Source organism: Corvus moneduloides, chromosome 9, assembly GCF_009650955.1.
Source record: "Corvus moneduloides isolate bCorMon1 chromosome 9, bCorMon1.pri, whole genome shotgun sequence".
NCBI lineage: Eukaryota > Metazoa > Chordata > Aves > Passeriformes > Corvidae > Corvus > Corvus moneduloides.
Genome location: NC_045484.1, coordinates 19,567,432 through 19,592,925, shown reverse-complemented (window position 1 = coordinate 19,592,925; position 25,494 = coordinate 19,567,432). Strand labels below are relative to the sequence as shown.

Genomic DNA, 25,494 nt, shown 5'->3' with positions numbered 1-25,494 from the left:
ATGGCTCCATCGGAGCATAACAAAGTAGGCCAATAGTTTTGGCAGTGGGAAAAGGAGCGTGAGCCAAGTCTATCAGGAGGAAAAGAAGAGCTGAGAAGAACTGTTCCTTTGATGAGGAGTGGAATGAGCCAGCCTTTTTTAAAGAGAGAATCAGACCATACTCAGCAGAGGAGAGGATTGTATAGCAACAGCACTTAAAAAGCCTGAAATCATTATTACTCGATTGGAAAGAACCATAAGTATTATGCCAGAAGAAGCAGCTTTAGGTTGGAAACAGAGTCAAACCCCATGAAGTACTCCATGTAAAATAGCTCGACATGCAGGCAGACTGCTAACGAGAAAGTGGGTGAAGGCATAGCTTACAGAGCTTGTGGGAATGTGCGTTGATCGATGCTACTGACACCAAGATCAGTGATTCAACAAGGGTCTCTCATGGTATTTGCTTTCCATCCATATTTCTGCCATCTCCTCTGCCTTCCAATGGTACATTGAGGAGATAGGTAATCACAGAATTTTTGAGGAATGATTTTGAGAGAAATGTAATCTAGTAATTCTTTCCATTCATTGCAAAGTATGATGCAAAAGCAAAGTGAGGGGATTGCTCTAACTGTTCAGTCACAGACAAATGGAACCAAGCAGTAAAAGTCTAAAGTATTTTTTTCGTGTATGTTAAAGCAAATATTTTCCATTTTATACCTCAGAAGCTTGCATTGAAGCAACAGTTAACTCTTTCCTTTAAATGATGAATTGTAAATCTGGGACAAGCAGATTTCTCTGAATAGGTGTTGGGGAGATGCGTCATGCTTCCTGTAAGAGAGCAATGATTCATGTAACAACCGTCTTTGTGCTTTAGTTTAATTATCTTTTATTTTCCTTTCACTCTTCCTATGATGATCTTCAGGTTAGAAGACAACAAGCAGTTCATAAAGCCATGATGAAGCATGGCCCAGAGCTGTCAGTGACATCCTCAATGTATGTGTATTGGTCATTGTGGCCAGAAGTCCACTGGAGTATCTTATCAATGCAAACTAGAAGTTTGGAACTTTGAGTTTAATTTTTAAAAAACAAAAACATAATAATAACCGTATGTTATTACCATTTGTTAATTTTTTTTTTTTTTTTTTTAGCTTGCACTTTATTCTGGGTAAAGAATTGCCTTGCAAATCCCTCTGGAATGATAAATGGTGGATGTTTTCCTACTTCTTCCTCTCCCAGAGCTCAATGCATGGCTGTGGTAATGATTAATCCTTGAGTATTCATTAGCTTTTCTGTATAATCCTGATCTAGGAATGACAGTAAGGAGGATTCCTTATAATAGAGTGATGTAATACTCTGGGAAATTAGACACTAAGAGTTCCAGTACAATAGTGTTACATTAAAGAGAGATAATCACAAGAGGAAAAAGTCTTACAGTGTCACAGCATGCCTATGAAAGTCTCTGGGTTATAGAATCAAAGAGTTTTCTACAACGCCCTGTCCATGTCAAGCTTTAATAAGGCATCTCATCATGACATTTGAAAAACCAGACTGAGTTTGCATTATTGTAGTAGCTTCAAGCCAGAACTGCAAATCCTGGTTGTGTCAGATAACCCCTGTAAAAAAAAAAAAAAAAAAAAAAAAAAAAAAAATATTAAAAGGAAAGGTCTCCTTTAATTCTCCAGGGACTGTCTATTATACACAAATCACTTTCAAGAAATGAGCTACAATTTGTGGTAAATTAACATTCCTGAAAGTGGATAGGAGCTGAATTTCTGCCAGAGAGTGAAGCTGCCCTAGAGACTTACATGTGATGCTAAACTGGAGCATCCAGGCAGCCATCTGATGAGGATTCATTTTGACCCATGTGTAAAAATAACAGTGAAGCCATAACAAAAGTCTCAAAAATTTATGTGTGAAAGCCTGTATGAAAAAGCCCAACAAGCCTCAACTATGTGCAGCAATTAGTAATATAAAAGATGCAAAATAATTGAAATATCACCTCATATAATTTTTAATAGAAAATAAGCAAGCAAGGAGCACTGGCAGTAAAGCAAGAAAGATGATAATATGTACAATGCCCTTATGCTATCTCAGTTTAAGTCTAGCCTGAAAACTTTTCTATCTGCATCAACTATTTAGGTTTAGCTTCCTCTTTCCCCATTTTATAAAATACTTTGAACTGCCTGCTTGATGTTAAAAGCAGTATATAAATTGAAATGCTATTATGCTTCAGAGCAGATAAAGATATTGCAAATGCAAGGAAAAACTTTCAAATGAGACACACAATGGCTGGAAATGCAAACCAGATTAATCCAAGAAGTTTTGGGGGTTTAGTTCTGCCAGAGGAAAAGAGAAGTCAAGGGTGATGCTCTAAAGAATAGAGGAAGGGATATGAAACAAAATCATAGAGGATAGTAAACTAGCTGAATAACAAATGAAAGAACACACTGTCAGATGAGTCCAAGAGACCAGGCAGAAAGCCAGCAAATATGGTTGCAATATTAAAAGAAGTCATGAAAATCATCAAGAAAATTATAGACATATTAAATGTCTGTATGTGGGGAGGGAAGGGGCAAAAGCTAGTGGCACAGAGAGAGAGTTGTTGGATGGTTATATTTTACAGCACATGCAGAACACTCAGGGTTTGTCACAGTTCACACACGGCAGTAATGAGGGCATCCTAAATGTTAGATAAAATCTGGCCATGTTCAACTCAATGTGAGATTTGACATTGATTCTAACAGACCCAAGATTTCCTTCATTAAAGGAGGACTCTAATACCCACCTCAATGAGGTAAGAAAAAGAAATATTTCATTTTGTAGAGGGCAAACTTGGACTCCAGTAGCCAAAAGGTCATATTCTTTTAAGCTTTGTTGCCCCTGTGAGGTCTAGGGACTTTGAATTTTAACAGCCATGTGCCTAGTGTGTAGAATAAGATCTCAAGATTTAAGTGTTCAGCTTTGCACTACGATATTCAGGTGGAATTAGTTAGGTAACAAATCAAGAGCACTGTCTTGAACTAAGCCAACAGGAGTAATCTTACACTACACATTGAAAAAAACTTGGGCTTCCCCAGACATGCCTAGTCAAAAAGCCCAGTTAATGATTTGGGGGTTTTTTAGCAAAAACTCTAACTGAGAAATAACTGTCTAATTAGCTCAGGCGTGGCACAACACAAACACAGTCACACAGTATTGTTTCAGATCAGAAGGTTCTCATAGTTCACCAGAAGAAATGCCAGAGGACACATTCATCATCCCCAGCACACAGATGAGGAATATCTTAGGAAATACAAAGTAAAGCAATCTGTAACCCAACCCTTCCAACTCCAGATAAGAGGAAACAACTCCTATGCATAAGCATTTGTTTGTATTCCTTGAATGAATTGTGCATGATTTTTTCTCTTTAAAGAGATGTTGGAGGACTTGTTGAATGCATATTAAACAATTCTTGACAAAAAACCCTCTGAAATAAATACTGGCAGTACAACCTGGAATACTTACCCCTTTTCAGAGCTGAATGCCCTGCTAAAATTGAGAGCCACGTACTATCTTTCATTCTTCCTGCTGATGAAGCTACTCTTGCTTAATCTGCTGTTTTTATTATTTGTTATCATACAATGTTATCTAGAAAGAAGGTGTATTTTAATTTCAGAAAGTCCGGTGACTCACTCGTGATGATTATGGCTTGTAAACCTCCTGATGTGTGGAAATGAACAGTTCCCAGGAAGTTAAGTGCATCCTTGTCTAGTTTTTGGTTTCTGATGGTGCTTAGAGAGATTTCCCACCTACAAGAGCTGTCCAAAGAATGTGCACAATGCATATCTGTATACACTAAAAGATGTCCCAGGTAGGAAAAAAAAGAAGCTTTTATGTACTTTTTTGGCATATAAAACCAGAAATCAAAAGGGGATTTAAGGATTATTGGACCCTAAACCTTAACTAAGTCTCGTTTTCAGTGAGTAAGGCATATATAAACATTCACTTTGCAACTGGTTGGAACATCAAAGTGCTCCAGCCCCTAGACTCTGTCTTCAGCCAGCTGGAAGTTCACTCTGCTTTCCCTAAACCAAGGATTACATAAGCACTCTATTTCATCCAAGATCACCAAAGCTTCGGCTGCTGAAACCGTAGCAAAAAACTCACCAAACTTTGCCTGAAAATAAAGGAGAAGTAACAAGGTCAGTCCCATTACCTGAGCTGCAGCTGCAAGGCTGTAGTTGTAGCTGGATGCAGGAGGGATTTCTCTGCATGCCTCAAACTTCTTGGACCTATTCCTACAAAGTGTGTTTTTGATCTCTCAGATCTCCCAAAGTGTTTGATTAATGAACTAACCCTCCATCTTCCTTGCTGCTGGGACTTTCCTCATGACTATTTGTCCTAGAGTCTGGCAGTCTTTCCCTAGGCAGCTTGTGCATGAATTATTACAATGTTCCTAATGCAAGGATCAACAAAACATCCTGTCTTATTAAAAACAAGATTTTCAAAATTATTATTTATGTATAGAGTTGCCTACTAAGATGTTGGTTTTAGTTACAGTGTTTGCTATATTTCATACACTCCAATTTCTGTTTCTGTATCAGCCAGGGACCTCTCTTGGAACCTTTGTAAGAAGGAAATTCAAATAGCAAGCAAAACTATGTATTCCAAATAATTTTGGAGTTGTTGAGAGCTTACAGTTTTAAGGTTGAATATCCGTACACCAGATTAGAGTTAAGTATCACTCTGGAACCAAAAATATCTTTTTTGTCCCCTACTGGGAAAAAAACCCCAATTCTATTATTGGCCTAAGTTTCTGACTTAGATTTATGTAAAATTAAGTTGGATGCATGTTTTCACATTTCTAATTGTTTCTTCACCTTTAACTACTATAATTAGAGCTGTATTACAGATGAGGGAGATAAAAAGGTTAAGTACCAACACATTAAAAATAAAAAAAAACCCTGTGCAAAACACGTCTCAAATATGTAGAGCACAGGTTACATAAAAGTAAGTGGTATAAAAGTTTTAATTCTGTTAACATTGGCCAGACTGTATCATTCACCTTGAACTGAACCATTCAAATCTTGCATTCTGACTCTGACAGTGGGTGAGCAAGGGTCAATGCACATATAACATACAAATACCCAGTCAATCAGCTGTATTCACCAAGTAATTATGTAAGGTGTTTCATCATCTCTGCCTCCTCATATCTCTGCTTATGAGCTGAGTCTGGGAGTTGCCCTCACCATCTGCACCACAGCTGCAGCCTGCCCTTGCAGTGCAGTGACCAAGTGCAACCTCCCCTGCAAAGGGGAAATCTCCAGGGCAGTCTGGGGGTCTCTCTTTTTTAGAATGTCCCCAGTTGCTGCCTGAAAAGACAAAGAGAGAGATAAAACTAGAATAATATAAGGCTGATGATCATAATCAATGCTCAGTTCTCCTCGAAATTCAAGTAGTTAGATATAGAATTTGCTCTTTTTCTCCTATAGAGAATCATACAGCTCCAATGTGATAAAAAGGTATTATTATGGAAAAGCAGTTAAACAAAACAATGTATTTTATTGTCATAAAATCACAATATAACCCATAAAAGATTAATATTTTTAAGCATAAGTGTCTGTGAAATACATAAAGTAGCTGAAAGAAATGCTTTATTGGGATGTGATAGCCATTCATTGAATAGGTTATCAGCTTAATACATCAAAGCAAGGCAAGTTTCCTGTGAACAAGATTTGGGTTTACTGATCCTAAAGCACCTACGACATTAGGAAACAAAATCTGAAGAAAAAAAGCACTCTACTTTTTTTGTAAAATATATCCTACCATTTTATGTACAGAAAAAGACATAGATATTAAAAAGTTACAGAAAACCAAAAAACCAACCCAAACAAACAACACAAGAGCAGAACAGACAAATGCATATTTAAAAAATAAAGGTAATAATATTAGATAAACATAGAAGATTACATGGTCTACTGCATGCTGGAGAGTCCTTTTCAGCAACTAACAATGTTGTTATGTTTAATTCCCAGTTCTGCCTTTAAATATTTACATCACTGTTTTTACTAACCCTTCTACTGTTAAAAGCTCTGCTGATCTGAATGGTGGTAAGGATTCAAGATTAGCGAGATTTGGGTTGGTTGAGGAACAAATTACTTGCAGCATCTAGTTAGAAATTGCTTCTCCATTGCCTTTATATTCTCCTTTCTTATTTTTTTCCCTAATAAATGGCTCACAAACAGTGGCTATATTAGACAACAGTGATTAGGGCTAAACAATTTTTTAAAAGGAATCCATTAAAAACCCCTTTTGTTGCCCTTATCTTTATTGTGGGCTGTTTAGAGACTCCATCATGAAGACCTGTGAAAGCTATAAAGCCTGTATTCTAGGAAAATACATACAAGCATGAGAATAATTTGAACGTTGTGTATATAAGCAATCAGTCCTTCTAAGACCAAGCCATAAATTTGCACAACTAAGAATTTTCTAGGGTCTATAAACTGGTATAGTCCTGTAGTCTAATACAAATGTGCTTTTTCAATTTTGTGTAGTTCAGACTGAAAAGAATTGCTTAAAAATCACATATTTGAACAAAAAGACATTAAATTAGAATCTTTCACTGAAAAGCATTATTGCTAGAAAAGAATGTAATAAATCCAAAACAAGTTTCATCTGAAGAAAAATTAAAAGAAAGAAAAATATTTACAGAGAATTTTGGACCTGATTTGCAATAGGAAACACGTTTTTTACAGAATGAAAATTAGTTTTGTCTCATATGGAAAGTATATAGCTGTCCTTGTCCTTCAGCCTCTTCACTCCTTGCATCGTGCAGCACTTTTTAGGGTTGTTCTAGCATTTGGGAATTCCAAAATTCTCTAGCATTCCCTCTTCATGCCTCCCAATTCCTCCAATTCAGCAAACAGTTGTGGAAGAACAGAGGACACATAACACGCTTTTACTATTGAAAACAATTAAATAAAGTATTAACATTTGCACTCCTTTATCAGTAGTCACGCTTTTACTATTGAAAACAATTAAATAAAGTATTAACATTTGCACTCCTTTATCAGTAGTTCCAAAATGAGATAGTAAATAAAGTTGCAACCTAATTAAACCATATTCATGTTACCGTATCTATTTTTTACCAAGTGTCCTAGACAGCTGTACCTTACAAAACAGATATCAGAGATGTCTAAAGAGTAAATTCTCATTAGGGAGGTACTATTCAGCATGCATCTTCTTGTACTCATATAAAAAATGTTTAAAATGCAATTTTACAGCTCCTTTTGTAGCAAAGTACAAATAAGTAAAGCAGAATAAAAATATGTTTCCTGTTCACTGCTAGCATGAGATATTTCTCCAGTGACAAAAGCAAGGGAGTCCCACATGGAATGCTATTATTTCTGTCTTATCATCTCACAGTGAGATACCACAAGTCCCAGCATATTAGGGTTTTTCTTATCTTCCCACTCAAGTGGTCATGTGCCTATATCAGAGTCCCAGATTTCACTCTAAAACAGAAATGCTCTTGCACTCAATTTAGGATGTGAATTGATTCATGACTCTTCACAGCTTGTGTTGCTGGTACAGTTTCTAACCTACTTTAATATCATTATCTAATAGCAATAAGAGATTTTGATAGCATAAACAACAACTCAGAAGCGTAACTAGCTCACACAACAGAAATTTACTGGAAAAAAAACCTGTATTTCAAGCACTTAACCATGGCTGCTGTTTCAAAAACCTGTGACTGGCACCTTATTTCATCCCCAAACATGTCATTTTGACTCATTCATCAAAAGCACTTACTTCAGTCTCAGGCAGCTGCAAAACCATTTGAGGTTATCTTGCCAGAGAAGGAGCCTTCATATCCTGCTTGACTTAAAAAGCACCTTTGCTCTTTACATACCGGAAGGTAAATACACTATAAAAATGCCAAGGCCCACCACAGTTCAGATATTTGAGAGCCTCATGAAGAAAAGGCACACAGAGAACCTGAGTAGATGCTGCCCATGAACTTTTCAAAGAATGCAAGAACATAATTCTTGCGTCTCTGAGGTGAGCAAGTCATCAGCTCACTCCTAATTCATTCTGCTCTTAACAAGCTTATAGAGCAAACCACTACAGAGAAATGTGTGCTTTAAAGAGAGACCAACAGCACCACCACACCCCAGCCATGCTGTGAACGTTCTCAGGAGACAAGAGCTATGCATGGCACTGTGTAGCATTTATTATTAACAGTAAGCAGCAGCAGCAATATAATTAAAAATTCCTCTCATTTCTTTCAGTTTGCAAAGCAAAGGATGAGCAGATTTGAACAATGTTCCTAAAGATAAAGCAAATACCCAGTCAGACTCCAGAGATGGGACCTTCTTAGCGAATGTTATGTTCCTGTTGAGATCTCCCTGTTCATGAAGATAGGGGGTCCTACCAGAAATGATAACAGATGCTTACATTTACCAGCATTAGCAGATGCCACTTTATTAAAGACAGCATTGGAATGAACTCCACGAGTTTGAATTTCATAAAGTTTGTTAAGGAAATATTTTTGAAAACAGAGAGAGAAACTGTGTTCTAATGATGTTCACATGTTTCCCCAAAGAATGAAAGCTGATATGTGCAGGCGTCGAAAGCATTACAGTCTAATTTCATTACAGTGGGGGAAGGTACCTAGAAAAAGCACAAAAGTAAATGCTGTTGACCTCCCTGACAAGAGGCTGAAAAGGAACCTGCTCTGGGAAGCCAAGACTTTTTGCCTCTGTAACAACTGGGTAGGTGATGGCTGTCTTGGAAAATTTATGGTATCATATTATTTATAGCAGATGTCCTCTAAAAGCAAACAGTTTTGCTTTATGCTCCACAAATCTTATGGATAATTGAACAATGTAATGTGGAGGCTCAGTATTGCTGCAAATATCAACATAATTTTCTAAAATTGATTATGAGTGAAAAGAGAAAAAAAATGTCCTGATACTGATCCAAGGCTCGAAGATAAAAGGTTAATCAAAACAAGACTTTTGTCTGTGCTTTCTAGAAACTTGTTGTTTTAAGTGGAAAAGGTAAAAGTTGAAACTTTGTATGGAGCCCACTAATTAAATTATCATTTACCCCAAATGAGTCTTGCAGTTCCAATAAAGATGATCAGATGACAAAATAAGCCTTAAGTAGCACAAGCAGTTATGGTCATAGACCTATAACCCAAGAGTTTATTTTGGATATGTAACTTTTTGTTCAGGCGTAGTCCTACTTGCATCTCTTACTATAACTAAGTGAAACAAGTTCGAATGATCAATTCCATTTTCTTAGTGGAACCCATATGATAAACTTCTTGTTCACTTCAGCTATGGTGCTTTTTTCTTGAGAAGGCATTGATGAGCTGCATCTTGCAGAAACAGCATCATCTCAAACCATTTAAAAGATTCAAGAGCAATTAAATCCGACATAATCCCATGGAAAAGTTTTATCAATAGAGAGGATGGATTAAACAGGAAGCATCACCTTTCAATATCAAAACTTTAATTTCTGATGTTAAACTCCTTCCAGTTTCAAAAGATAAAACTTGAAGCCCTTGGATGTGAACAAAACTGCTGTTGATGGAGTGTTTGTTTCCTTCATTTTTCCTCTAATTAGCAAAGTTGAAGATGGAAATAAATGAATTTTTTGAAAGTAAAATAGAAATGGACAGAAAAAATACATCTGTGAATTTGCTGTTCATTATGCAAGGTTTGTAAGAATGCATATTTCAAAAAGAAAGTCATTAAAGTAATTCTGCTGTTCTGTTTTGCAGGTCTTCCTGACAGTTTAAGCAAAAAAAGGGTTTAATCTCTCTGGATTGCAAAAACAGAAACCCCTGACAAGGACAAGAGATTGGCAGAATTCGTAATAATATATTTTTACTTATGTCACATATTTGTAATTTCAAGGACATGATTCACAATGACCCTATTGTAATGTTGCATAGGCATTGTTCTACACTGATTTGCATTAATATCTACAGAAGAGTTTTCCTCTCCTAGTACTACTTCAGAGGATATGCTTGTCATTAAAATTCTGGTCACAGATGTGGGTTAAAATATCTCTAACCTTTACAAATGTATTATGTGGCACTACTGACATAGCTTTTATTGCAGATAAAATCTATAACAAATCCTGTGTGTGACAGGAGAGGAACATGATTTTGTATTAAACTCAGATGATAGAGATGCATTCCTTACTTGTACTTTTAAAATGCTTTGGATATAGTAACAATGAGTTAGGCTTTCTACTCCATTGCTGTTAGAAAGCCATTAAATCTATTCTTTTCTCTTTTTTTTATTTTTCTGCTTTGGTGCTTTAATAAATTCTTCTTAAACTGTCTTTCAGGAGAGGACATACAAGAGTGGAAATATTTCACCTCACTTCCAATCTTGGTTGAATACATCAGAAGTAAACAAGAAATCAGTTTATTAGGATGGACTATGTAACATCCATCAAGGAAAATCTTTTATAACCTACATTGAACACAGACCAGGATCCTCTCCTTCTGTTTCCTGACTTCGATTCACATGTCTAAAAAGGTCTTACATTAATGCTTATTTCCCCAGTACTTTTTACACATTCCACTGTATAAACTGTATTTTGAACATCACTTGTCTCGCCCATACATGCTGTAGGAAGGTAGTGCTTTCCCCATTGTTATAGTCACACTACTGTAATCCTGGATATTTTTCAGCAAGAAGGTTTCATCAGTTTGCAAAGTGAAGGCATGCATGGAAACTAGCATTTAACAGACATTATTCCCCAATATTTTTTTTCTGCAACAAGACTACCGTTCTTGCTTATATCAACCAGGTCTGATTCCACCCTTGTTGCAAAAGAGTCGTTTCCACCAGATAAGGTGCCAGTTTCCTTTGGTAGTTATATGGGCAAAGCTAACACAAACATTTTACAACCAGATCTAGCACTGTAACTTTGTCCTTAAGAGAGGTGAAGCTGTCATCGTGCAGCTGGAGCAGAGTTCTTGCTGCGGGCTGAGACCTAAATACTGCAAGTTTGTTGTTCTTACCATGTAGAGCTGGAGACTTGACTGGCTTATGATGTCAAACACACTTCAGGATGAGTCTGTCCTAATGAGCATAATATAGTATGGTCATCCATTCCACAGCATAGTTGGGATCTGTGTCAGAGCTTGTGACCATACTAATGCATTGTCCATATGGTTATATAAATACAAAAGCTTACTGCTTTTTATTCTGTTTTTAAAGGAAACAGGGTCATATTAAGTGATTGCTGCTGCTTCATCTGTCACGGTGGACTCACAAAATATATTTGAATCTCATATTTACTGGTAGAAAGAGCAATATCTGTGTTAGTAGGTTACCTTTAACTTCAATGTCTTTTCTTTGGGAAAAGGAACTAGAAAAGGGGGGAAACTTAACCAAATAATAAATTAAATTAAATTACTAATAGTGATTATGGCATTTTTAATTTCCACCCCAGGGACCAGAGTGAGACAAAGGGATACAGAAAGTATATCTGGAAGTGAAATCCAGTGCCAGGACTCTTCAGATCAGTCCAAATTGGTTTGTGTGCATTGAAAAAATCCTCGCAAGGGGAAAGGAGTATTTCGCTCAGATGCTGTCCGATCTCTGGATCTTTGATCCTCAAGCACTTCTCTGTCCTTGTACAGCCCCTAGCACCTGGGATATCCAGGAGCACTCTAGGGTTGTGGAGTAATTAATTGCACATGCAGGGAGGAATAAACTCCGAAGAGTTTATACAATTGTCTTCAGAACCTTGCAGAAGCAGTCCTTATTGATAGTAATGAAATCACACAAAATTTTGTTAATTAATAATGCTCAGTGATGAAAGGGTGTGGGGAAGAGAATCAAACAAAAACCAATGAAGAGATGGCACTGGAAGTTACAGAATTACTGAATTTAGAAAGGGATGAGGTGTGGGATTTGGCTGATTAAGTTGATACTCTTGAGCTTGAAGGTTCCTGATGTCTTTTTCCACACAGAAGGGAGGTGTTTTGAGAAGGAATTCTCAGTCTGTGGTGTATCAAAAATACATGTTGCTCAGCACTGAGGTGTTGTCCAGTGTGCTCTGCTCACCTCTGCTAGCATGGGACAGGGCTGTGCAGAGCTAGGAGAGAACCCTTCAGGGCACTCAGAATGCAAGCAGAAAAAGTGAAAGCAAGCACTCCAGTGTCTTTAACTGCTATGCTCTTCTTATTTAACCCTTCCTTCAGTGCAGCAAGAATTTGTCACAGGAACTGGGTACTGGATATTCAAGCGGAAGACCCAGGATACGGCCCACCACTGAGTTGCCATCTGCACCTCTCCACTCACTGCAAGGCTCCTGAGTGCCGGCACTGCTACGAGCTAAGGAACAGGTCATGATAACAGATGCTTTGGGCCCCACAAGTGGGTAGTCAGTTCTTCCCAGTGCCCTCTCACAATTAATGTTGGCTTGTAAAGTCTCAAGTCAACTTCTGTTCTGGTGAATCCCACGTAAGTATGTATATAGTTTGACGTTCCGATTTAGACACAGCAGAATGTACACTCAGTGACTCATTTCCTTGTCTGAAAGAGTGTGAATTAAAATCAAGAACTCTCAAATTATTTCAGTGTTTCAAGTCATTTCATCGACAAGTTTTCAACCCCTCTCAGATCAATTACTTAGCCAGAGAACTGAAAAACAAAATCTTTGTAAAATAAAGTATTTTACCAGTGATAGCAATGTTTCTTCTTTGAAATGTCTCTTTTGAGAGTGGAAAGAATTTGAGGGACTTCTTGATGGAAAGAGGATTATTTAGATAAAAGGTCCCCAACCCTGCTTCCGAATTTTCTCTGCAATTCGCTTACTTAATAAGATTATGGAAACAGATACCATTTTGTTGTTGTTGTTGTTTTAAATTTGTTTAATTTAGTCATGATGCTAAATCATTTCCAGAATTCTTCATGCAGTAAAGTAATTTGAGATTTTCAGAGAATAGTCATTGAGGCCTTATCTAAATACCAAATTCCCTACCTGTAGAGTGGAAATCATAATGCCAAATCTATTTTTTGGAGAAAGTCTAAAGTTTGGGAAATTCTAAAGAAAAGTGTTGTATGAAATGTATACATACATAATATTTGTATTACATTTCCAAATAATTTATTTATTTAAAAATACATAATATAATTATAGACTTCCTGATATTATTTCAAATTATATTTATTAACTCTATTATTCATATACATTTTAATATCAAAAGCAAAATCCTGATGAAAAATGCCCAAAAGGTTTCCAATTAATGTTATTCACTTATTGTCAGGTTCTACCACCACTGACAGCAACTTCATAGAGATGTTAATGAATTTTACATGATATTCACGAGAATGAATGTCTTTCTCATCAAATAAGATGTACGAGGTTCTGGCCAGAAAAGTGTAACTGAGTTTGCAGAAATGTTAAGAGGTAGTACATTTCTGAGAGAACAATTTGCAGTGTGCATGGAAGAAAGCTGATAGTACTTTATTATGCTGTAAATTACATAATTTTTCTCCATATACTGTATTTCTAGAGAAATAGGAGAGGGAATTTGCCTTGGTTTAATGCCTTTTTCAGGGGTACTGGACACAGATGGGTACATTTGTATCAGTCTAAAGTTTTGTGTCAAGGAAGATAAAAGTCGCTATAAATAAAATTCCACGGCATTTCAGTCTTCGCTCTTACAAAATGCTGGATGAAAAAAGTCACCAACAACTAAAATAAAAACCAATTTTATTTCATTTTTCTTTGGTAGAAACAATTGCAGAAAAATATTGCTGAATTTCTATTTTTGGCAAAAAAGTAGTTTTATTTATTAATTATAACAAAGGTTTTTCTTCCATTTTCTACTTGATTTTCTGTAATCTGTTTCCTTTAAATACAGTCTGTCTTTATAGCCACAAGAATAAATACAGCCTGATTCAGATGTGTGACATTCCATTGAAGTCAACAGAGCTGCCTTTCTATGACGGATTTTTCTTTCCATCTCTGTGTCATATGTAGTCATGTCAGTGTGATTCAAGACAAATGAGCTCTCCACACAGGCCAGATCCTGACAGGTACTGAGTGCCTGAAACTCAAACCAGCTTCAAAGGAAGCACTCATTACCTCCTGGAATATCTGGCTCAAAATACAGTATTTCCTTGTATTTCTCCATAATTACCCTAGGAAATACTTCGAATAGTACAAATATTGAGTTTAGCCAACTGCCAGAGCCAGCCTTAGTGGTCTTGGATAGATCTGTGACAAGTTGCATTTGGTTCTTTTTTGACACCTTTTTCTCTCCTCTTCCTTCTCTACCATGCACACACAACAACCATTTTTCATGTAACTGTGCCCTGTAAACCCAAAATATGTTTTAGGGGTCTTTTGGGGGGTAAGATACAGACTTGCACTGTGCACAAAGGCTGAGTCCACATATGTGCCTCTGTCTCAGCATTTTTGGGGCAGGTGATATCTCTAATCCCCAGAATGCTTTCTTTTTGCAAAAGTGGAACCTGGCTGCCTCTAGCTGTCATCAGCTTGCAGTAGTCCCTGTTATAATAAAGGAAAATGCCAGCAATAAACCTATGTCACCTGCTCCAGGAATTGAAATGTTCCTCTCCTTTCCCAGCCATCCCACAGCAGTCAATGTTCTGGGCTGCGATTCATCCAAGATCAATTTTTCAAAAACCTGCTAGGTACATCCGGTAGTGCTTTATAAATTACTCTTGTTCTTGCAGAGGAAGTTTTGGAGCTCAACCCACTACAGCAGCAAAGAACTGCGTTCAGCTATAGATAAGGGAGAGAAACAGAGCTGGGTTATTTCAACCTGAGCCAGGACTGGCAGAGGAGAGAGTTCTGCTGTGCAGTTCCCTAGCTTGAAACAGCACCTACATGACATGACTGAACCTGCCCTCAGCTTCTTTCAGCTGCTCAGTGCTGTTGCAAACAACAGCACCTTTGACAATCCAGCCCAAAATAATCCAAATTATATTTGCCGGGGTAAACATTTCTAAGGCTTCTGGATGTGAACAAATGGACATAATCCTCCTTACCCCTTCCCAGTTTTTCCAAAGACGCGACTTGTCTGCATAAATCAGATCTGCTGAATAAAGTGCCAGTACTGTAATAAAACCATGAATATTAATAACAGGACAAAGCATACGACAAGGTGTCACGAGAGAGTGACACAGTAAGGAAAAGGTGGATAAGCTTTACACTCTTCATGGAGTAATTTCTTTGCATTACATAACCCAGTGGAAAAGGCTAAAGTGATTGTTTAAATTCAATCTTCAATATTGCTTCTCTGCAAAAATAAATGTGATGAATTAAAAAGTAAGACTTGCATGAAGAATAGGTTTGCCTGAATTCCTGAGCAAACAGAAAACTAGTCCAGAAAGATTTCTTTAAAGACCGATCAACTAATTTGTTTGACCTTATTAACTCTTCCTTAGCAATTTTGTTGATTTTTGCCCATCAACCCTTTGCTTCAAATCAGCTTCGACGCTTATAAGGAATACAGTTTGGTAGTATGCAAATCACTTTTAATGAAAAAGAGCTTCCTAAAGGCAGCCAAAGAGCTGAAAGAAATTCATCCAGGTGCTGCCCAAACTGTTTTCATTCACTTCCGAAAGGCAGGAGTTGGGTTGCTAAAACAAGTAGTGAGAGGAAGTAATAGAAATACTTCAGGGAACAAGAGTGCCTGGTAAAAAAAAAAAAAAAAGGTTGCTAGATTTTCTATTCAAATCTCCTGGGATGAGATTCTCAAAACAATGTCAGCATAGACATCAAATTGTCACTAACTGTAATGGTAAATGGGTATCAACATCCATTAGCTGCTTGTTAAAAAGGTCCCAAAATAAATGTGTTCATCTTTGACATGGCAAACACAGCACTGCTCCTGATACTCAACTGGAATAAAAGACCACAGATCCATTTAATTAATCCATCTTCTCTGGAAACTTGCTGTTGCTTCTTCACAGGTGAAACCTCAGTTCAAAGGTAAAACGGAAGGTTGGGGGCCCGGCCTGCCCTAGGTGACCTGGATTGCTCTTTGAAGGAATTGCTCTTTCTCTCTCTTCTTTTTGAGTATACAGATAGTTAGAAAGATGAGGCTCCTAGTGTTGTATTTAAATTAAAATTTTAATGTCCGGTTTTATTAATATACTACAGGATTAACAAGAAATTAAAATTCTTAGTCTTTAAAAATATCTTTTTATTTACACCTTTGGCCTTAGCCCCATTAAATAAATGTTAGAATCACAGAATGATAGAATGCTTTAGGTTGGAAGAGACCTTAAAAGCCATCTAGTTCCAGCCCCATGACATGGACAGGAACACCTTCCACTAGACCAGATTGCTCCATCTAACCTGGCCTTGAACACTTCCAGGGATGGGGCATCCACAGCTTCTCTGGGCAGCTTCTCCCAGGAGCCTTCTCTTCCCCAGGCTGAAGAGCCCCAACTCTCTCTGTCTGCATAAGAGAGCTACTCCAGCCCCTGATCATCTTTGTGGCTTCCTCTGAACTCATTCTAACAGGTCCATGTCCTTAAGCAGGGGACCCCAGAGCTGTTTCATTTGTTTCATTTTAATGCCTGTGGAGCTGCTTTTTAACCATTAATTTTAGGTACTGTGTACAGTTACACTGAAATTACTAGAAACAAAATAGGAAACTAAAGATTAGCCCTAAACATTTCAAGAATCAAGGTATGAAATGGGAACATTCTCAGCTGAGTGGTATTTAATATACTTGATCATCATACTTTGCTGAAATTAAATAGCAAATCTCAAAATGGTGCTTGAGAAATGAACATTTCATATCCTAAAGTACTACATTGGTAACTGGGGAGAAGAGAGGAGACTGCTGTCTGTTGTTGGTACAAATATTATTGTGTTCACTTGACTAATCTTCTGTTCTTCTGCACAGACCAAAACTAACAGACTCTGTTGAAGGGGGATGAAACAGGGAAAGAAACAACATGAACTAATGCCAGGAAAACACCAAAAGTCTCCAAGTGAGTCAGTCACTGAAAACATCTATCTGTAATGTTAACAGATCTATGTTTTCAATTGCACAGACAAAGGTGAGAAAGTGGTGAAGTCATTAGGCAGTCCTGAGCTGCAGAAAAGGCCCTGAGACACCTGGAGGGGGGGACTTGGTGCTCCAGGGAAACAACTGGGGATGCAGAATCTGGAGCAGGGTGAAGAGCTAAAAAAGGTTTACAGGGGAATATGTGGGGAAAGCCCTGATGCAGGTAAGGAGGCAAAGACCCATGGAAGATGATTTAGATTTTGCTGCCACTGAAAAAAGTCTGAGGGAATTATCAGATATCCAGTTCACTCCTTGAACCATTCCAGCAATTAAAGGCAAAACCACTAATATATTTATGGAGAGAAGAGACACTGGATCTTTTATAATGACAATAGAGTCACTCTTTTGTCTTGTTTGATGACATTATATCCTAAGACACAAGTGGAAGAAGCCTCAGGTAACTTTGAAAATATAGCTCCACTTACACAAAAACTCACTGATCCCTTTCTTTCATGCAGTTTAGCAGATAAGATTTGTTGCAGTTGGTCATTCAAAAAAAAATGTGTCAGAGCTCTATCAAATGTTATGTGATATCAATCAGTGTAATCAGATGTGATGACTACAGTACTAAAGAACTCACTGTGAATTCTGATAAAAAATCTTGAATACTAGTAGATAACACTTCTAAAATAGAGGGCTTCTGAAATTTTCCTAATCTTGGTAAAACAGAATCACACATAAAACAAATCAAACGTCTTGGATTTTTTATTTATCATTCATCATGCTGTTTCTTAATATTTTTTCTTGCTGAATTCATCTATATACAAACAAGTTTTCACTTATATATCTAAATAAGAAAAACTTCAGGCACTTTAGAAATTTAACATAATACTTGTTGCAAGAACTAGCCAGCCCTCTGAGGTGGATAATCAAGACAGAATAGATTTATGAAAAGAAAATCAAAATCTAAAATTATTTTTGTTTTAAACAATTAAAAAATATGTGCATTTAGTTTTCATAGATTTATGTAATATTTGTTTTCAATTTGCTTTTAAAAATATTGGAAAGTAGATAACAATATAATTATGAATAAACTTTCCCCTATTGCCTTTTTTGTTTCTGTTATGATGATGCTTATGGGTGGACTTGTTACATAATCTTATTTGGAAGTCTGTGGTATTATACCTTATTCTGTCACCAGATATTTATGGTAGTTTTTCTTTCCCTAGGTGGTGTTCCTCAGAGTCCTTTCCAATGCTCAGAGCCTCACAAGACATAAAACTGTTTCTCAGGGTCAATTAGCATAATTATGTGGAACACAGTGTCTATGTGAAAGCATTCTATCTTTAATATGGAGATATCCTGTGTTATTTTTATTTCTTCTTTCCTGTCTTTTCCTGCTTTCTCTATTCCATACCTCATTTTCAACCATTTCTTAGTTTTACTGTATTAAAAAAACTGTTGATTCTATTATTCCTGTTTAACTAATTAAATTTAATGAATCCCTTGTTTGGCAATTTCTTGTCTTAGTCTGGTTAAGAAATGTATTTTGTTTCGTTCTGAGCAGGGTAACAGACTGGCACCAAGAAATGTGTTGAGGCCATTTATATGCAGATTATCTGCTGTCCTGCTTCTTTCACTAGGTGCCATAAATTAACATTCAAATTTTGCTACAATTTTGTCAGGTTTTTTTTATTCATTTCATATGTATTTAATCCCACATCAGCCTCAGTTCTTCTGCAATATGTGCCATATTGTAGCAGCTTTTTGGCTGCCACTGATGATTTTCACATTCCTTTAGTGTGAGGTTTTAATTCTGCTAACACTTTTGTTAATGAAATACATTTCACTTAATGGAATTAAATGCATAGTCTGTCTATTGCTCATTACACAATCCAGTCTTAGAGTCTGGATTTAAATTTCACCCTTCTTCCATAAAGATTATGCACCACATTTTGGCCTAACAGGCACTCTGTTCTTTGTATAAAGTGTAGGAAAGCTGTCATTACAAGTAAAACACCAGTAATTGTTTCAATGTTCTCTGAAATGCTTTATTTTATTCCTTTTTCTTCTGTTACTAAATATGTTTAAAATGCATTTTCTTTACGTGGGGTTTGGAAGTCTGAACTCGTAATTTGATCACCTACAAACATCACAGGTAAACCTCAAACTATCCAGAACATCCTTTTTTTTCCATATTTTCAAAATATAGTATGAAACTATTTAAGAGATTATCTCTAAATTAAGAAAAAACTTATGTATCTGCAAGCACACAGTAAAATTAAAGTCATACAGGAAAATTAAAGTCATACAGGAATTTATCAGTCAAATAGTTTCACACTAGGCACCAACTTTCTTTTTTTCTAGATTGCACATTTTGTGAAAAATCCATGGAACAATTTTTTTCAGTTCAATTTTTGTTGAGATGTGGATTCTTGGTGAATTCCCCATTCATCACCTAATATCTCCCCAGAGGGTTAAATTTGAGCCTCTTCCAAGCTAAAATCTGAAGATTGGCTGCTGTTCAGACAGGTTGTTTCTAAGGTGATTAATTTTTGTTTTTTATGAAGATTTGGTAAAAGTTGGGGTAAAAAAAGAAAAGCCTTTGGAAATTTCATGTTTCTTCAGGTAGAATTCATCTCTAATTGGATTCTTTTCTCTCTCAGACCTACAGAATTTGTGATTCTCTGCAAAACAGCCCCTTTGGACTTACGACAGGTGGTGGGAAAGCTGGGTATCTGCCTCACAAGATTAAGAGAGTTTTGTTTCTTTGTTTGTTTAAATTAATAGAAGGACCTTTTTTTAATTATTATTATTCTTTCTGGGATCTACAACTTCCAAATGACAATTAAATCTTCTCCCCACCTTTGCTACTATGAGTTTATCTAAGCAGAAGAGTGAATATATTACCATAGTTACTCACCTGAGACAGGGAAAACAGGGTCCAAAACTCTCAGCCAGCTGCACCATTGCTGCACCACATTTCTTCGCCTCTACAAAGAGACCTGCAAGGGATCAAAGGCTTCCTTAGAGCCTTCCGTGGCATCTACACCACTTTATAAAAAGTTCTCCAGTTTAACAAAGCAGCTTTTCTCAATGAAATTTCTTCAGCCAGAAAATCTCTGACTGCCTTGGACTCCTTCAAAGGCTTCATTTAGAGGGTCACCAAGGATCTGATTTCCTCAACTTTTCTCCTTAGGAAACCAGATCATAGGCTCTTCATTCTGGAATTAATAAGCACTGATGGAAGTGCTTCAGGTAGAATCTTTTGATATTGGTTATTTTGAATGTTTGGGATTTAGTTACAGCTTGCATATGAATTTATGATAAGTTATAAAAAATCCAGGATCTCTTATTATATCTGAATGCATTTGTTTGCTACTGATGTTCACATCTGCCTATATTGAGAACAGGAATAAACAAAAATAGCACCAACAGCATTACATTGGTGTTTTTGCATATTAATCTAACTTTGTAGGTACTGAGTTATATCTGCTGGACTTTCCTTTCTGGGATGCAGCAGATAATGTGATAGCCAGTTGTTAGAAGGTATTTGGCTTTTCTGCTGTTATAACCATGATTGGTTCTTTTCTGCTTTTCCATTGTCTAATCAACAGAGAATTGTTAACAGGGTGTACAATTGCAGAGCAAGGATGTTCAGGGGGGATTTAAATAAATCAAAGGGACCTCTTTTATAAGTGAATCAAAATCAAGCCTCTTGTAAAGTTAAAAAATGTTTTCTTGAATTTCTTTGTCCATTTTCTCTAATCTTTTCTACAACTTCTATTCTCTCTGCCTGACTTGCTCTGTGATGTCAGTCATGGCTAAAAGTTAATATGCTTTTCTCATTTCTTTTGCTCCAGCAATATTTTCCTGGTAAACTGCACTCTTGTCTTTTCCTGCTACATTATCTTGCTCCTTTCTATGTTTCTTTTCTTTCTTAGTTATCTTGGATGGAGTGCCTAACAGATTCTGTACTGGATGCTAAAATAATTGTTGTATCTATGACATAATCTATCCTTATCAGACAGGTTTCAAAATGAAGGGTAGAAGTGGGAAGAATGCACAGTGCATCTACAGACAGCATATTCTGAAGCATGACAGATACACCGTTGAGTCTGCTCGGGTCTTCAGCACCACCAGAGACACTGATTGGCACTGAAAAAGGGGGAGGGAGAAGACACATGACAGGTCACCGAGTTCAATGGAATATATTACAGAAGCTGGGAACAAAAGATGAAGAATCTCTCAAGTCTAGTCTTCTAATTGCATAGGCAACCAGGTGAAAGGACATCTTTAATAGAAGAATCATTCTCCATTAAAACACATTTAATTTTTTTTTACCCCTACTACAGCTATTGGGAGTCTGGAAAATTCACTTTTCTATGGTTGAAATCCTCCCTGCATTTCTTATCTAAGCATGAGCTGCTTTTCCATTTGTCAGCCTCGTTCTACAGTCTTAGTCAACTGTTTTCCAGTCTGGTGTCTAACAAATACTTTTACAGACTCCAGTCATATCCTCTTTCAGCTTTTTGCTTAGTCAGACAAAAGCAGCAAAGTATTTTACTCTCTTCCATGAATGGTGACTCTCCAGTCTGCCAGCCACTGCAGTTGCACCTCCTTGCAAATATTCCAGTTTTTGCTTATTTTCTTGATTCCAAGTGACAAAGACCATGTACAGAATTTCAGATAAGGCCATACTCCCAGGTCTTTACATGGCATGAATATTCTTTTTTTTTTAATTATTACAGAAAAATGTACTACCGCATTTCACGTGTGTATAAAATATCCAGGTACTTGTATTTTATATAATCAAAAAACCCACTTATCCTCTTTTGTAAGGACTTTGTTTCCTAGCTTACTGGAAACTATAGATTTCATACCTCTTCTCTTCATGGCTGAATCTTAAAAAAAGATTGATTGAAAGACCAATTTTTGAGAATTCCTGCTAGTAAATTTCCAGCAGTTTGATGCTGCTTCTTTCAATGCCACCTGTTGCTATCTATCCATTAGACAATCTCTTATCCACTTTACAACTCTTCTCCTAATCCCCTGCTTCCTATGTAATGCTGTATCATATGCAGCACAGATATAGATAAGATTTATCACAAATCTTTTGTTTAGAAAATCAGTTATCTTATTAGAGAGTGATAACAAATTCACTGGGTACATTCTATCTTTAGTAAATCCTTTTTGTATGTTATCCCATTTTCCATTTGCCTCCCTGTCTTCAATTACTTTTTCCTTCAAAATTTCTTCTAAAGCAACTGAGGTCAAACTAATGGGTTTGTAGCTGCATAGGTCTCCTTTTATAAATGGATAATACATTTGCTCGTCTCCAGTCAGCCAGTGTCATGTCTGAGCTGCTTCCTACCAGGACTGGGATTTCATGTTCCCTTTCTTGTCAGACTGTGGAATGGACTTTATTTGATACCTCTCCCTGTCCTGAGTACACTGTGCTTTTAGTTTTGCTTCCAGTTTGGTGATTTTCTGTCATCAAAACTTCTTTCCTACTATTTATCCTCTTTCCTCTGAAAACATACATGAAGTAGTACTTAATTGTAGATAGATTTTCTTTACTTCTATTAGCTCATATTGAACACCCACAGGTTTTTTGTCTCATCTGAATGAAGATTGTTTTCTTCTTTGGTTAAAAAGCCTTTCCAAATTGTAGCTCAGTTTGGCTGCTGACAATTTTCACTTTACTTTGTATTTTGACCTCTAATACACATCTGTCTGTTGATCCATCTTTTTGCTTTCATCCTGTGATTGCATGTCTCTAATAATGTTGAAGGGGTTCTTCCTCTTCATGGAATAGTTTGACCACTTTGCCATGCATTCTCTCCTCTCCATCAGCCACACATTCCACATATCTTTAGCTCTTTTGATCTAAAAAATTTCCAAGGGTCTTCCATATTCAAGGTCGTGAATAATCTGGTCTGTCTAATTTTACCAACAAGATCTTTTAGGCTAACAAATTTTGCCCTTTGAGCCATAAAGCCTTATTTTTATTGATTGTTCCATTGCATGTAAATGAACTTAACATACGATCTGCTTTTGGACCAGTGTTCTGATAGTACCTGTACTGCTTATCAGAAGAAAGAGGGTGGTAGGCTCATCTCTTACTGGCTGGTCACTGCTTGGTAAACAGATGCTTTAGTGTGGCCCAAATGTATTCTGTCTGATGCATGCCATACTTTCTTCTTCCTTTCTAACCTATTAGATTATTTGAAGGCAGTTACACAAGCTTACTCACTCTTTCTTCAGATCTTTCCTGAGTAGCTTGAACACTTGAACACTTGGTCCCTTCCTTTACCTTCTCTTTCCTGATCATCCACCAGTATTTCCTCAACCATAGCTCAATTTTCATTGAGCAGATTTGTTTCATTGAGCAGATTGCTTCTTGTTGGGTACAGCAAGAAGACATGAACCTCTACTAAGGTTTCCATAGATTTCTAAAGGTTCTTTTTCTTTTAAATAATGTGGACCTCAGTCCCATTTTTTTCCATGGATATTCAGCCAGCTACTATTCCCACAAGTCTTCCCTTTTTAGGCATTTTTCCCCTACCTAAAATGAAATCATTTAGTCTAATAATCTTTGATTTATTCCAGTGGGAATTTCTTAGCATCGTTTCCCATTGAAGAAAATGAAATTTAAAAAAAAGATCCTTCCTTATTCCCAGCAGAATACATTTTTCCTTTTCCACCCACTTCTTCCGTACTGAGAAATGACCTCACATCCTGCTCTGGGGAATTGATTTAGTGACAGTTTATTTGTTTCTGATTAACACAGGCTCCCTGTTCAAGCAGACACTATTTTTTCTTAGTCATTTTGCCTTCTATTAACAGATGATCCTTACTTTTGTAAGGATCTTACTTACTTCCCTTCTCACTAACTTCTCTACTACTTGGATTCTTGTTTCCAACATTTTTTTTCTGGAATTAACTTTTCTACTTCCTTTCTACATACTGTTTTGTTTTTTTCTGATGTAGTTTTTGAGTTTCCCAGATGACAAACCTATTATTTCACTTTCCTCTGTTTCCCAGATCGCTCCACTTGTTATATTTTTACAGACTTGCCTGACTCACCAGTCTCCCCTGAGGTATCTCTTATATGACCTCTCGCTCAACAAGTGCCCATAAATCTCCAGTTGCCCGTTCAGTTTGCTCTTTCTTATACCACTTCCTCAAATCCACATCTTAATTCAACATTACCTCCAGGCACATCTCTAGTAAGGTCTTCTCTTGATGAATTTTAGCAGATGACATTGCAGGCATACATATCTTTCCAGAGAATAAGGTACACCCTACAGCTTCTGAATCCAGTGCACATTGTCCCTGGGAATTTTACTTGTACGTTCCCCGGCTGTCTCAATTCCTTACATAGGCTTTTCCTCTTACATGTACCTTTAAGGCAAAATCCCTTTCACTGCTGGATTATTTCTTTCTTTTTCTAGGATTCCCTGTTGCTGGTGACATACAGGTTGGTGGGACTGAATAGCTATGCCATTATCAGCTTGGATACTGCAGCACTGAGGAGTGTATTGCAGGGTACAGAGTAATAAGAGCAAATTTGGTTGACAGTCCATCTTTTTCAAAGCCATCTATCAACCAGGAGGCTGCTTTACACAGCTATGATATACAGGTTTGATATTGGGACTAGACTTCGGAGTGCCCTGCTGGAGCCAAATTCATCTGTTATTACCTGGTGAGCAGTCACTGGAAAAAGAACAATTGAGAAAATAAGAAATAAAATTTGGGGTCCAATTTACAAGTAAGATACAACCAAAGAACATAGTTGAGAAGTTCTGGAGAGTGTGCAGGGAAGGATGATATTTCAGTCAGATTAAATACTATCTGGGTAAGTACTCAAAGAGACAGAGTCTAGTTGAAGGATCCTTCCCCTCTCATAATAAAATAATCAAACTCCCAGACTTCCAGTGAACCAAGAGCATTTCTTAGAGGAAGCACTTTAAATGGTACAACAATAACTGTGTCATATAGCATGTCTTAGAAAACTCAAATATATCCTCCATTACTTTTTCCAATGTCTATAGGATCATTTATCTGTAGCAAATTTTACTGTAAATGTGATATTTCCAGGAAGCAGTTTCTCATTAGATTAAGTATAGTACTTACCCTATATTCTGTTCAGATAAAGGCACTATTCTGGATTCTGTGTTACAAATAAATGTTGGGATCCTCAGAAATGTGAAATGCAACAGACTCATGCTGGACTCGGCTTGATCTGCAAATGAGCAAGAGACAGACTTTAGCCGTGGTTGTCTTTGTAGACAGTTTCATTCTATTCATCTCTGATCAAGCAGTATTTTACAGTAAGACATGCATCTTACAAGGCAACGTTTGAGTCTTTTAAGTAATAATGCAGGCCATTATTTCCCACCAAATCTCACCAATGAATAATGCTCAAAGAATGCAATTGCATCCATTCCTGTTTTCAGATGTTGATGAAAAAACACATGACTAGCCATTCTACTATCTTT

At 36.9% G+C, this 25,494-nt stretch overlaps 2 long non-coding RNA genes across 3 annotated transcripts; one reads left to right on the top strand and one right to left on the bottom strand.

Annotated features, from left to right (window-relative positions):
• Positions 1-1,106: 1,106 nt before the first annotated feature.
• On the bottom strand, positions 1,107-25,240 carry LOC116448331. 2 transcript variants are annotated; one of them, XR_004241892.1, is made up of 3 exons: positions 25,130-25,240; positions 19,914-19,995; positions 1,107-1,592 (listed from the first exon to the last, which is right to left on the bottom strand). It is a non-coding gene; the product is annotated as an uncharacterized LOC116448331 (long non-coding RNA). The 2 variants fall into 2 exon arrangements; XR_004241893.1 differs by lacking the exon at positions 1,107-1,592 and adding an exon at positions 14,276-14,748.
• On the top strand, positions 2,368-11,406 carry LOC116448330. Its single transcript, XR_004241891.1, has 2 exons — positions 2,368-9,840; positions 10,324-11,406. It is a non-coding gene; the product is annotated as an uncharacterized LOC116448330 (long non-coding RNA).
• Positions 25,241-25,494: the final 254 nt, after the last annotated feature.